The sequence below is a fragment of the Ammospiza caudacuta genome, chromosome 23, assembly GCF_027887145.1.
Source record: "Ammospiza caudacuta isolate bAmmCau1 chromosome 23, bAmmCau1.pri, whole genome shotgun sequence".
In the NCBI taxonomy this organism is placed as follows: Eukaryota; Metazoa; Chordata; class Aves; order Passeriformes; family Passerellidae; genus Ammospiza; species Ammospiza caudacuta.
Genome location: NC_080615.1, coordinates 3,783,761 through 3,798,089, shown reverse-complemented (window position 1 = coordinate 3,798,089; position 14,329 = coordinate 3,783,761).

Genomic DNA, 14,329 nt, shown 5'->3' with positions numbered 1-14,329 from the left:
TGGATCCCCTCCCATCTCTCCTCACTGCAGCCATCACTTCATGATTGAATTCCCAAGGTGGATCCCTCAAGGAGGGGGAGAGCTGCACCACGTATCTGCTGATGGATGTGTGTTTTCCTTGGCCTCCTCTGCCTTGTGGCTGCTGGATAGTTATCTGAGTGATGAATTCATCTGCCCAGGGACCCCTGAATCGTGGGGCAGAGGGAAAGCATCTGTCAGAGCAGCTTGGCGTGAGGGAGAAGGAACAACAGAGAGGAGAGGGGTGGTGGTTGCACATCAAAGCCGTGTCTCTGTTTTCCAAGCCCATATTTCTCCTAGCCTATCTCCTGGATTCCATCTGGCTGTGCTGAAAGCAGGCACAAGCCAGGGGCCTGGTGTGTTCCAGGCAGAGGTTTTGAATTCCAGCTCTGCTGGGCATGCAGCTTTCCTCATTGCCTGCCCTGCCTGGGGTGGTTTTTCCATGGCAGTGCTGCAGCTCCAGGGCACTGCCACAGGGGAATGTGACAGGAAATTCCTCTGACTGCCCTGGAGGCTCAGAGACCTTGGCTTGGAGTCAAAGACACCTGTGCCTTTGATTTTAGCCCATGGAAACAACTACCAACTTTGTGTGAAGGGTTGTAAGCCACAAGAGTTTGAATAGAATGATAGTGAATTTATCACTGGGTGAAAATGTAGAATTTTGGGGTTTTAGATTGGGGGTTCAAGAGGCAAAATGGAGGAATCTGGGCGGGTCCTGTCTTTCTGCTTCTTCTTGGCCTCCATCTTCTGCTGTGATGGTGGCACTTTTGGATTGGTTTAGAGTAGGGACAGACTGTCTAACATAGGTGATAGGTATTGGGAAATTATTGTAAATAAAGTACAGATAGTTTTTAGTATAAAAAGATAACACCGCCCTGAGGGCGGCCAGAGTGCCATGAACTGACGTGCTGGACAGATCTCAGCAGATTGGAGAAAGAATTTTGTAGATTATAGAAAATAAACAACCTTGAAGAACCAGAGCCAAGGAACTCTGTCTTCTTCTTCGGTCTCAGGGCTGGGGAAAAAAAGACTTTCCAACACCTCGGGGTCATCTCAACACCAGAGACCTTGTCCGGAGGGACACTGGTGTCCCAGCTTGGGTCACACACAGAGCCCTGCTGTGGAACCCCAGGCTGCTCCTTTAGAGCCAGCAGCTTGCTGAGCTCACAGATTCCCACAACAGGGAGAGAGCTGAGACCTGAGCCCTCATCCCTGGCCCTCCTGTGCCTGTGCATGCCGAGGTGTGGGGTTGCACAGGTGAGGACCCTTCTTCCCCTAAAGCACCTGGGGCACGCTGCCTGCTTGGATCTGGAGCCTTTTCTCAGGGCTGAGTAGCCCAGCAGGAGCCTGAAGTTCACAGAGAGGGACCATGGGCTTCACATCCCCTGTAAGGACATGCAGGCAGGGATGTCTGTGACTGCTGAAACCCAAATAGCCCTCAGGAACAGCAGGATGGCTGGGACTTGGATTTAAAAGGGAAAGTAATCCAATTATAATCCAATGGAAAATAATCCAGTTATCAGGAAATTGATAACATGTCTCTGATGGAGAGAGAGGTAAAGCAAATCCAGGACAGGGATGCAGGGCCAAGCATTCCTGGGACGTGAGGAAGGTGCAGATCGGTATGGAGAGTTGTTTGGAGAGAGATCTGGACGCTGTTTCTGTGCTGTACTGCTCTGAAAACAAGCCCCTTTCTTTTCTTCCCAAATCCAGGGTCTGAAAGTGAAACCATCATCACAAGTGGTCTGACAGGAGTTGTGGGGAGCAGCCTTGGTCTCCCTGAGCTGTGTCCCAGGGCAGGCTGTGTCAAAGACAGCAAACCCTCATCACCTCACCCTTTGGGCTGTCATCAGAAAGCTCAGCACATCCCTCTGGACCTCCTAGACATCATCTGGGTGTCACAGCAGTAGGGAAAAAAGCAGGCAAATGGGTTAAATTTCTTCTTCCCCACAATCTCCAAGCGTTCATGATGGGACCTTTTGCCAGCATTGTGCAATGCTGGCTCAGGTTTTGCTTGAACTTTAGTCCTGCTTTAATGCATGCCACAGTAACCTCCAGGGAAAGGAATGTTGCTGATTCCTGACTTAAACTGTGATCAAAACCTCTCAGCTCCCTCCCAGGCCATTGTTGTGTGTCCTGTCAGCAGTGTCCCCAGGGCAAGGGCAGCTGTGTACCTGGATCAGGAGGTTCCTCCAGCCCTGGAGAGTGATCCTGCAGATGCTTTGGAAAATCAGCATTGTCCCCATGGCTTCCAGTGCCCCAGAACAACAGAGAAGTCTCAGATGTTTGTTTGTTTGCTTGTTTTGGCAAGAGGAAAAAGGGCCAAATGGAAGTTTAGGGAAGTGCATCATGCATCCTTCATCTGGCTCTGGGAACGCCGCTCCCCACTTCCTTCCCTTATCAATTAATGAGGTGGTTAATGAGGGAAAGGACAGCAAAAAGCACCAGCCAGGGATTCAGGCATTACTGCTGGAGTCCTTCAGGGCCTGATTCCAGGGCCAGCCAGCTCCAGGAATGCTGAATTTTAGGAGGATCCCTGTACTCACCCAGCTCATCCAGGTGGGAGGTGCACGAGCTGGTTTGGAGGATTCTTCCAGATAATTTGGCCCATGGCTCCATTCCCTCAAGGCAGGAGATGAAGGACAGTGAGCCCACAGGCACCAGACAGGCAGGGGTGGAAGCTTTTCACTCTTTTTTTTTTGGAAGATTGGGAGCAGGAGAGGAGAAAGCCAAGGGTTCACACAGGCAAGGAGGGTGCACAGTGCACATGAGCTGCCCAGATTTCAGCCATCCAGACCCCCTTCCAGGACAGGCCAGCCCTCCTCCAGCCTTCCAAGGACACTTTTAGCTGGCAGTGATGACAAACTGCATGTGACAATCTCAGCTGGCTCTCTCCTGGAAGAGGCCTTTGCTGTCCCACCACTCCAGAACATTCTCCAGGGATGTTTCCAGCCCTGACAGTTCTCCAGGGGCCTCTCAACATTATCTGTTTCTCATGAGCCCAGTTCCCTGCAGTCCAGTGTCCATCCCAGCTGGAGATGGAGAATTTGACAGGAGGGAAAGCAATGCCAGGGGTTGGAATCAGGCTCTGCTTGGGGTTTTCTCTCCTTAGTCACTTGGGGTTCTTGTTTAATTCCAATTTATGAACATCACAGGGTCAAGCCAATCTCCATGTGCTCATGGGCAGTAAAGTTGGGTTTGCAAGGGGATGAGGAAGACAAGACAAATGCTGTATTAAGGACCTTAGTTTACCTGCCAGAATAGCTCTGGGTGTGGATCCAGGATCCCTGCTCCAAACCCTGAGGGGTGAAAACATTTATTTCTCCATCTCCAAACCCACCATTGTTAAGCCCTTTTAAGGCATTTGCAGATGAGGCAAAGTAATTTAAATGATGCAAGTTATCTAAAAACCCTTCTCAAAACTTGTCTGCAGTTGGAGAAACCATGATTTATATGGACTTGCATCCTACAGGAGTCCTTCAGAAGAGAGAAGAAAGAGAAGAGAGAAGAGAAGAGAAGAGAAGAGAAGAGAAGAGAAGAGAAGAGAAGAGAAGAGAAGAGAAGAGAAGAGAAGAGAAGAGAAGAGAAGAGAAGAGAAGAGAAGAGAAGAGAAGAGAAGGAGAAGAGAGAAGAGAAGAGAAGAGAAGAGAAGAGAAGAGAAGAGAAGAGAAGAGAAGAGAAGAGAAGAGAAGAGAAGAGAAGAGAAGAGAAGAGGAGAGGAGAGGAGAAGAGAAGAGAAGAGAAGAGAAGAGAAGAGAAGAGAAGAGAAAGAGAAGAGAAGAGAAGAGAAGAGAAGAGAAGAGAAGAGAAGAGAAGAGAAGAGAAGAGAAGAGAAGAGAAGAGAAGAGAAAAGAGAAGAGAAGAGAAGAGAAGAGAAGAGAGAGAAGAGAAGAGAAGAGAAGAGAAGAGAAGAGAAGAGAAGAGAAGAGAAGAGAAAGAGAAGAGAAATTTGATCTAATAAATCCCCAAGGACTGATTTTTGGTGGATTTACTCATTCAGATCCTGTGTTTGTGTGCTGCAGGTTAAACCAGGGTGTCCATGTTCTGCAGAGTTGCAGAAAAGTTGGAATTCAGCCTGGAGGAAAGAACCAACACAAATAAAACCAGAAAACACACAATTCCTACAACCCTCTGTCTATATCTGAATTCAGGCATGCATCCCCCTCCTCCCTAGCCCAGGAAGGACCACACTGTGTCCCTTGTTTGTCACCCTCCAGAGCGTGGCACCACCGTCCTGCCCCAGGCTGGGCATGGCCATTGTGATCCACACAATGGGGATGGAGAATGAATGGAAAATGAATGGAAAATGAATGGAAAATGATCTCCTGTGTTGAGCTGACAACCAGCTCTCTGTTCCTCAGGCAAGCTCCCAGCTCCTGGGTGAAGGGAGCTTTCCCACCCCAGGAAATCCCTGCTTTGATCTTCCCAGAGCTGCATTGCTGCTTCCTACAGCTCCTGGATAATTCAGTACTTTAACAAATAGAGAGGAGGAGGAAAATATTCTTTTAAAGCATTATTTACTGGTGGTTCTTGAGGAGTCTCCCACAAAATCTGCTTGTAGGAGCATGGCCAGGGAACAAAGAAAAGGAAGAGCTTTCCAGAACATCCAGGCTGTTGGATGATACCCACAGGAGCTTTGTCTTTTCCCTAAACCATCTCAGCCACTTCTTAGAATGGTGAGGGCAAAATCCACCCAGGATTTGTAGAGGGCACAAATCCATCCAGGGTGTGTAGAGGACACTGGGGTTTAGCATTTTCCATGCCATGTTTTGCATGTTCCAGAACCAAGGAACCCCAGAATGGTTTGGGTTGGAAGGAGCCTCAACATTCAGTCCTACCAAGGGCAGGGACACCCTTCCCTAGACCAGTGTCTTGGTTTGAACAGACAGGTGTCTGCTAGGAAGGCAGAAGCCTCTCCTGAAATGGAAAATGTAAACCCCAACCCTCTGAATTGTTATAATTTGGAAATTAAGAGGCTCTCAGGAGAAAATATGGGAGTAGGAGTAACAGTTCTTTATTAGGGAAGAAAAAATAAAATAAAATAAAAATGCAGTAATGCAAACCAACCCTGCCAGAGTCAGAGCAGGCCCTGTCCCCTGTGTGTCAGGGGGTGTCCCAGCCCCATCCCATGGGGGCTCAGCCCTCCTGCAGTGCCAGCTGTGGCTCTGCTGCAGCAGGGATCCTGCACAAGGGGGGAGTTTTCCTCTGCAGCTCCAGGGCTGCTGCAGATGGGCCTGGGCTCCCTCTGGCCATGCAGGGCAGCACAAAGCTGCTCCTCTGGCAATGCAGGGGGCAGAGGCTGCTGGGGTGTCCCAAAGCTCAGATTGGATCCAGGGAGGAATGCTTGGCTCCTCCCCTGGGCGGAGCATCTCGCCATGGGATGCTGGGATTGGATCAGCCATGCAGGGACACTCACTGGCCATGGACAGCAGAGAATTAATAATTAATGGCCCATGAACAGCAGAGACCTCCTGAAGGGAGGATTGGCTGTGGGAGAGATAAAGAAAAACTGCCCAATGAACAGCAGAGAACTGCCCCAGCTCTGACAGATGGGGTTCAACTACACAACCCCAGACACATCTTCCAGCCTAAGATATCCAGGTAGCTCCAAGCCCGGTCCAACCTGGCCTTGAACACTGCAGAAAATGGGATATTAGCTGAGTAATAAAAGGGATTTAGGGACTATGTATGACCATGGGATGAGGTTTTTCCTAGCTGATGCCATCCCAGAATTGCTACAGATTCCATCCCCTCCCCGCCCAGCCTGCAAACCCTGTCTGTCTGCCTGTGATGCATCCCATGGTAACGTGGAGCAGGGAGCAACTGTGGGAAAGGAGCTGTAAAGAAAATAATCTGGCCTGTTGCTCTGCAGAAGTGCCAGGAGGAAGGGGCTGGGATGAAGGAGATCTGAGTCCTCTTCCACAGGGCCCCTTCAAAGGTCTCATAGCCCTTCCAATTAAATTCCAGTTTGCACACTGATGCAGTCTGGCTGACTGGGGGTGGCTCTGGTTTGGGGAAAGTGAAGGCAGGACAGGATTTTTGCACAACAACTTTATGTCAACTGCCAAGCCCATTTTCTCAAGTTTTCTATTTATTTTTTAACGTACTTTTGAGGCATGGCCAAACTTAAAAAAACTTTAGCCCAAAAGGAATTGTATCCAAAGAATTTATGAGCAACTTAAAAAGAGAAGGCAGTGGGAAGAAACTGAAAGCCAGATGTAACTGCAGTTTTAGATGGCTTTTAGTTTAGTTTCAGACTTTTTTAGGGGCTCTGACAGGGAACTGTTGGATTTTTGCAATGGGTCTGTAATCGGGTATTGAGGCAACTGTGAACTTTTGATCACTTATTTCTTGGTCTTCTGCCCACATCCAAAAGGGAGTATCTGACCATCTCGTTGACCTCTTGCTTTTAGATGCTGAGATGAGGAAGAGAACAGCAGGAATCAGCAGAAATGCTGTGAAGACAAAGATTCAGGAGCTGTGAGACACCCCGAGCAGCACAGAGACCTGCTCTGCTTGGATGCACATCCCAGGGAAGGAGCTGCAGAGAAAGGAATTATTCCAATTAAACAGTCAGCAAGGCCTGGTGTGGTATTTACCTCATTACACTCACACCCTGAATGAAGAGGTCTGGGAGCAAAGCTTGGCTCTGCTGAGGGAGGATCAGCAGAGGGGTGAGCTGAGGAGGGAAGGTCCCTGCTCACAGCAGGGACAAGTGGCTTTGGATGGGGACAAAACCCCCAGGAACTGGAGGGAGCTCCTGCAACACCAGCAAAAGCTCCTCCAGCAAGGACATCCTGGTTGAACCTCTGTGCACCAGGGTGGGGTAAGGATGAGGCTGAGAGATGTTCAAGGCTCAGGATGTTTCTGTTACAAAGAAGGGCTTAGATCTTCTTAAACTGGCACCATTTTTCAGGGAGAAATCAGCAACAGCACCACAACAGGGTCCAAGGATTGAACAGAAAATCTCAACTAAAGCAGGACAGAGGAGACTTGCACAGCTTGCATGGAAAATGATAAGGGATAATTAGGATAGGGCAAGGACATCAGCATCCTCTGCTGCTCCTTTCCCTATTCTTTGAAGAAAGACAGAATTACAGAATCATAGGATGGTTTGAGTTGAAAGGGACCTCAAACTCACCCAGCCCCCTGCCATGGGCAGGGACACCTTCCACTGTCCCAGGCTGCTCCTAGCCCCATCCAGCCTGGCCTTGGGCACTGCCAGGGATCCAGGGGCAGCCACAGCTGCTCTGGGCACCTGTGCCAGGGCCTGCCCACCCTCACAGCCAGGAATTCCTTCCCAATCTCCCATCCATCCCTGTCCTCTGACAAAACCCATCAGTCCATGCTAACACTTTGGCAGCACCACAGGCTAATGTGGAGGCGTTGGTGCCCAAGCTGGGCAGAGCAGCCTCCTCCTCTCTCCCCTGCCCTGTGCCCTGTCAGCAGCAGGGCCTGGTGCTCTCCAGTGTGTTCAGCTCCACGCTGTGTCCTGCCAGAGGCTGTTATTAAGAAATGAGGCTCTGCCTTTTCATCATTCCTGCGAGCGTCTGTCTGATGTCATTCTGTCTGGCAAGCAAGCCATCAAAAAAAGGCTCCCCTGGGAGAAATTTCTCAAACAAACAGCCAGCAAGGAAAAAAATAATAACCCATTAAACATCACAAAATGCAAACCCCACAGCACCTTCCTGATAGACGTGAAGGCAGTGTAGCCCTGACTCCAAGCACAGAAAGGTGCCCAGGGCAGGGAGGTGCTCTGGGCTCACCTGGCTGATTATCCTTAATCGAATTGAATATCCTTAATTGAAGCTGTTGCAGAGGCTGAGATCATGAGGTTCAAGCTCAGGAACAAATTTGGGCCAGCAACACCTGCTGCCATCAGTCCCACCTGCAGAGCCTTCCTGTGCTCCACCAGCACAAGGGGACCTGCAGGTTTAGCTCTTCATGGTTTTTAGCAGTTGAGTTGGGTTTTTTTTTCCATTGTATGAGGCATTTGTGTGCCTGCAGAGCAAATCTTGGCTCTGCTCCTCCATATCCATTAATTCCTGCAGGTTGCAGGGTGACAAACACCCAGTGAGTCCCTGGGATGTGTGCAGGCTTCTAGTTTTGGCAGCTCTGACCTTGATCCAGAGACCTGCTCTCTGAAATAGGTAAGACTGAAGGAAGTTCATGCAACTCCATGCAAAACTTCAGCCCCCAGACTGGGGAAGGATCCCCAGTGAAAATAAATGCCTTATTTTCAAAACAAAACCAACCAACCAGTGATGGATTCTGGATTTGGATAAAAAAGTTAGGAAGAATGGGGTTTAAATCTTAGAGTCGTGGAATCACAGAAGGGTGTGGGTTGGAAGGGACCTTAAAGAGCATCAAGTACAGCCCCAGCCACAGGCAGGGACACCTCAGTCCATGGGAGCAGTGCTGGAAGAGGGGCTGCCGTGGAAGGGAGTGTGTTGCACTGATGAAAAGCCGCCCATTTGAGCTGGATCCCAGCTGGATAATCTTGGATCCATTCCTCACACATCTGTAGCTGTGATTCTCCTTTCCAAGCTGCTTCTCCTCAGAGCACTTCACAGAGGTCATTCCTCTTTGCAAGCCTCGTTCCCTCTTGCCTTGCAAACATCTCTGCCATTTTCTCCCCTCCTGCTGGGAGGTTTCAGGGCCTTCAGCAGAGCCCCTCTTCATTTTTCCAGGGGAAACCACCTGCTCCTCACTCAGCTTTCCTGGGAAACTTCCCACCAGCAGCTCCCCTGTATAAAACAGGTCCATTTTCATCACCAGGACTCAGAGCTGAGAGTGGAATTTGCTGCTGCTGACAGCCCAAGGCTGGGACGAGCAACCCACAGCCCCAAAATGAGGTGTTGGTGGTTTCTTTGTGGCTTCACAGGGTCAGTGCTGCAAGGCTGAAATGAAATCCAGTGCTGGAGCTTCCCAAGGAGCAGGTCCAACAAATCTGGGAGAGGGTGTTGAGAAGTTCATCCACCCTGATGAAATGCAGCAGGATTGTACCCTGCTCCCTGCAGGATCTCAGCCTGGGGCTGCTGGGCTCTCATGGGTTTGGGTAGAGCAGCAATCCCAGTGCTCACATTCACTGCTTCCAGTTCTTCCCAGGGTGGGGAAACTTTTGGAAATTCCTAGGAAATGTCTCTTTTCTCCTGCTGCTTGAGGCCAGTTTCCTTCCTTGCAGACTGCAATAAAGTCAGTTAGAGCAGCACAGCCTCCCCAGCTCTCCCAGCTGCTGCCCTCCTTCCCAGGGCAGTGCTCTGTGTTCCCTGACACCATTTCTTTCCTTTGCAGCAAGAGGGGAAACTGAGGCACAAATCTGCCTCTTTTTAGGAGGAGACCTTCTCCAGACCTCTGCATGATCTGAAGAGATGGGGCAAACACCCCTGTTTGACTGCACTTCCATGCTTCAGCTTTCCCTTTAATAGAGATTTCATCTGCTCTGGGATCCTAAACAAATCTCCTTTTCCAGCCTGAGGTATTTTCTGGGGTCCCTGTCATTGGAAGGAAAGATGAATCTGACTCCATGTTCTCAGAAGACTAATTTATTATTTTATGATATATTATATTAAAGAATGCAATACTAAAACTATACTAAAGAATAGAGAAAGGATACTTACAGAAGGTTAAAAAGATAATAATGAAAAACTCATTACTCATTCCAGAGTCCTGCCACAGCCTGACCGTGATTGGTCATTAAGTTAAAACAATTCACATGAAACCAAACAAACAATCACCTGTGGGTAAACAATCTCCAAACCACATTCCAAAGCAGCAAAACACGGGAGAAACAAATCAGATAGTATTGTTTTCCTTTTTCTCTGAGGCTTCTCAGACTCCCAGGAGAAGAACCCTGGGCAAAGGGATTTTTCAGAAAATATGGTGGTGACACCAGCTCTCTTAGGTCTGATCGCCACTCTCAAGCCTCCAAAACCCCCCAAAAAACCTCTTTTTGGGTCGTAGAGGGGCTGATACCTCTCACACCTGGCTTAGGTGGAGCTGTAAGGATTTCCAATCATCTCTTAATGATAGAAAAGCAGCTTTTGTTCCCTCTCTGCCTCAGTCTTGGCAGGGAAGTTGGAACGTGGCTCATGGAGAGGTGCAGCCACCTCAGGCCAGCAGGTTTTAGGGCTGGGTTGGATAAAGGCGCAGGATTTCCAACCAACCCCAACCAGGGGATTCACTGGAGCAGGGCTGCAAGGAATGCTCACCTGGATAACCCTGCATTCATCCTGGGGATGGATGGATGGATGGATGGATGGATGGATGGATGGATGGATGGAAGGAAGGAATGGAAGGATGGATGGATCCATGGATGGATGGATGGATCATGGATGGATGATGGCTGGATGATGGATGGATGATGGATCCATGGATGGATGGATGGAAGGAAGGAATGGAAGGATGGATGGATCAATGATGAATGGATGGACGAATGGATGGATGGATGGATGGATGGATGGATGGATGGATGGATGAGGGATGGATGGATGGATCCATGGATGGATGGATGGATCCATGGATGGATGGATGATGGATGGATAATGGATGGATGATGGATCCATGGATGGATCCATGGATGGATGGACGGACTCTGGTTCCTACCAGGACCTCCTCCAAGTGACTCTCCAGCCATAAGCCATGTCACTGGAGCACCTCTGCCACCATCAAGTTCTTTCTCCTTAGTGTGGGGGCGACAACATCACACATTGAGAGAACTCGTGGGAAGTTTGGATTTCTTCTTCCTCTCCCTCCCTCCTCCCTCCAGCCACGCCTTTCCTGCTTCTCCACCCAGTGCAGTGGGAAAGGAAAGCACGCTCTGATTTCCATCTGAGCACAGCATAAGGCAGCCCCGGGAGTGGCCCAGCACCCTCTGATCTCTCACTCTCCAAAATCAAAGCAAGACAAAAGCTCTGTCTCCTTTTTCCCTCTTGCCAAAGGCTAGAAATCCTATCAAGATCCAAAGCACATCATTCCAGTGGGAGATTTGTACTGGGGGAAGGGGCAGAAGTGGTTATTTGATGATTGTGTTGGGGTTGTTTTTAAAGTCCTTAATATCTCCCTTCCTTATTTCACTGTAGAGCACAAATCCCCTTTCCAACACATGCACAAGAGCAGAGCAAAGCCGTTCACACAGAAAACAGGTGATAAATCACAGGGCCATTGATTCAAACCATTCCAGGGAATGGGAAACACATGGACGGCCTTTCTAATTAACTGTTTGATATGGCTGCGGTGAGTTTGGATGTAGTTTCCAATGTTTTGCATTTGGCTTGCCTCAGCCCTCTCCATGGTAACTGCAGTTTACCAAAAAGTGAGAAAATCCTGTGTTTGAGGGGGCTGAAGTGACTTGGTACAGCTCAGCTCAGTCACATGAGAAAAGCAACACAAAAATAATTAAATACCGTGTTCGGTCCATGGGAATGTTCCCTGCTCTTTCTCTTTCCAGATGGAAAAACAAAACAAACTGAACGGTTTCTTTTAGTTCCCTTCTTTATCTGTAAATCTGCCCTTTCTGGGGGTTATGGAGTGCTCAGACCATCCCCTCTCACACAGGTGAGGAGCCTGACCCGCCCTCCACATCCCCCTGCCAGCTCTCCCACCATCACAGGCACCCAAACAACCCCTTGCACTCAAACCACTCACCAAAAACCCCAAGAAGTGTCAGGATGTGGATGTGCCAAGACCCCTTTCCACCCACAGAGCTCAGCAGATCTGTCTGTCTGTCTGTCTGTCTCTCTGCCTCAGGCAGCACACATTTATGGGTTTGTTTTTACTCCCATGGGGGCACCTGGCTCTGTCACTGTTGGGGTCTGGGGTGCTGCCCCAGCAGGGTGGAAGGGCTCTCTTAAGAGGGGAGAAACCAGGAATGCCAGGATTTAACCCTCCTTTATGCTGCCAAAGTAACCAAATCTCTTAATTAACAGATAATTAGCAGTGAGAAACTCTGCTGAGGACTCCAAATGCTCCAAGAGGTTTTTGGATGGGGAGCAAGCTAGGCCTTTCAAGATGTGCTTCTCCAACAGGAGACAGGAGCTGAGCATGGGACAAAGGAACCACTCCTGTGACCCCTCAGCACTGAAATTGGGGTGGAGCTGGCCCAGAGCAGTCAGAGGTGATGCAGACCATGAGGATGGGGTTGGAAATAACAGCAGGATGGGGGAGGGTGGGCTAGGGGCACAGAGATCCACCCAAGTCCCACAGAATCACAGAATGACCAGGTTGGAAGAGACCTTCAAGATCATTGAGTCCAACCCAGCCGCAACCCTTCAGCTCAAACCTGGCACCCAGTGCCACATCCAGGCTTTGTTAAACACACCCAGGGATGGGGACTGCACCACCTCCCTGGGCAGAACATTCCAGAACTTTATCACCCTTTCTGTGAAAAGCTTTTCCTGATATCAAAGTCACCAGGATTGGGTTCAGCAGGTTCCCTGGGGACACTCACCCCAAACCTGCCCAGACCCAGCCAGTCCCACCAACACCTCCAGAGCAGTCAGAGCATTAAAATGTAATTTAAAAGGGAATAAAGGTTTAATCCATCTGGTTTAAGAACAGCCTTTTCCCATATCCTGCTTTTGGCACGTCCTCCCAGCTGGGCCATTGCAGCTCGCTCTGTGACACGGGCACAGCTGCTGGAGGCACCAAGCAGCAAATGAGCTGGGGATGTTAATATTTTCTTTTTTATTAGCTTTTTTTTTCCCTTTCCCCCCCATTTTCCCCTTTCTTTACCACAGCTCCCTTGGGGCCCCGGTGGAACACCTGGCCAAGCCACTTCTGGTTCCATTTATTGGCAGGTAATTTATTTGGGGATCAGCAGGCAAAAGTGACCCAACAATTTACTGGATGTCTATCAGCTGACCCTTTGGTGATGTTTGAACGTGGGTTCATTTGGTGTTTGGAGCCTGATCCACACTTCCAAGGGAGGCAGATCTCTCCTTAGATGTCAGTTCAAAAACACTGGGGGAAATTAGCCAAATAAATAGTCTGGGAATATAATTACATATTATTCACTCTCTGGGAATATTTGAAAGCATTATTCACTCCTTGTGCATATTATTAGAGCAGCTCCCACTCAAAGAAGGATATTAAATTATAAAAATCAGTGGGTTTCTTGATCCTTTTATCTTTTATGCTTTCTTTTCCTGCCATTGCTTTCTTCCAACATTTATTTTTTGATAAGCATAAGTGAGAAGCACCCCAGATCCCAGAAAAAAATTTGCCTGCCATCCTCCCCAGTGGGTTTTGGTGTTGTAGCAGGAAGTTTAGCTCATTGTATCAGAAATGTGTCAACAGGGTAATGCTCCCTTGTCAGCAGACTCTTCCTCTAAAGCCCTTCCCATGGCCATGGACCCTGTTCAGATTCTGTTCCCTATGTTTGGCTAAAATTATCCACCTTTCAAAGATATAAATGATTTTTTAATTTTATTCTTTTTAACTTGCACAGTCAAAAGCATGGGCTTATTTTTCCCTTTGAATGAAAACACAGAGGTGTTTTCCAAGGAGACATTTTGGAAAGAAAAAAAATAGAATGAAAATTCTGCAAATTTTGCAGCCAAAAGCAATTGACCCTTCTCCCCAGGGAAGGGTTTCATTTACTTCTGGCATTGCCACACATACCAGTGCTCAACCCCGTCATGCACAGGGCTGATCACAGCAAGAAAAATGAAACAGGATTCTGTGCGTGGGCTTTTGGGAATGGCCAGAGCCTGGGCTGTGCAGGGAACAGGCCAGGGAACCACCAGCAACAAATCCTGCTGCTTTCCTCCTGCCCCATGACCAGCAAGGCCCAGGAGCTGGCAGATGATCCCATCCTGTTGGCTGAGAAATTTCCAAAACACTCTGAAAAAAGCAGTTTTCCTGTTCCTGGGCAGCACCTGGGGACTGATGTGTGTTTTTACAGACTCAGCCTGTGTGCCAGCCCCCCCTGCACCTATTTAACAGCTTTGTTGGACTGTTAACACCCTTCCCTGCCCTCGGGAGTGTGTTACTGCAGGAGCAGGAGCAGCATCATTTGCTGAATCTGTGATGGAAATGCTTTTTCCAAACAGACCCCATGCAGGTGGGGCTGTGGTGAGGAGACAAATCTCCTCCCAGGAGGAGGTTCATGGCCTACAGAAACACTGTCTTGGTTTGAAAAGAGAGATGTCTGTAAGGAAGGCAGGAGCCTCCCCTGACATGGAAAATGTAAACTCCCTCCATCTGAATTATTATAATTTTGAAATTAAGGAGCTCTCAGGCAAAGATATGGGAGCAGGAATAACAGTTCTTTATTAGAGAAGAAAATAAAATAAAAATGCAGTAATACAAA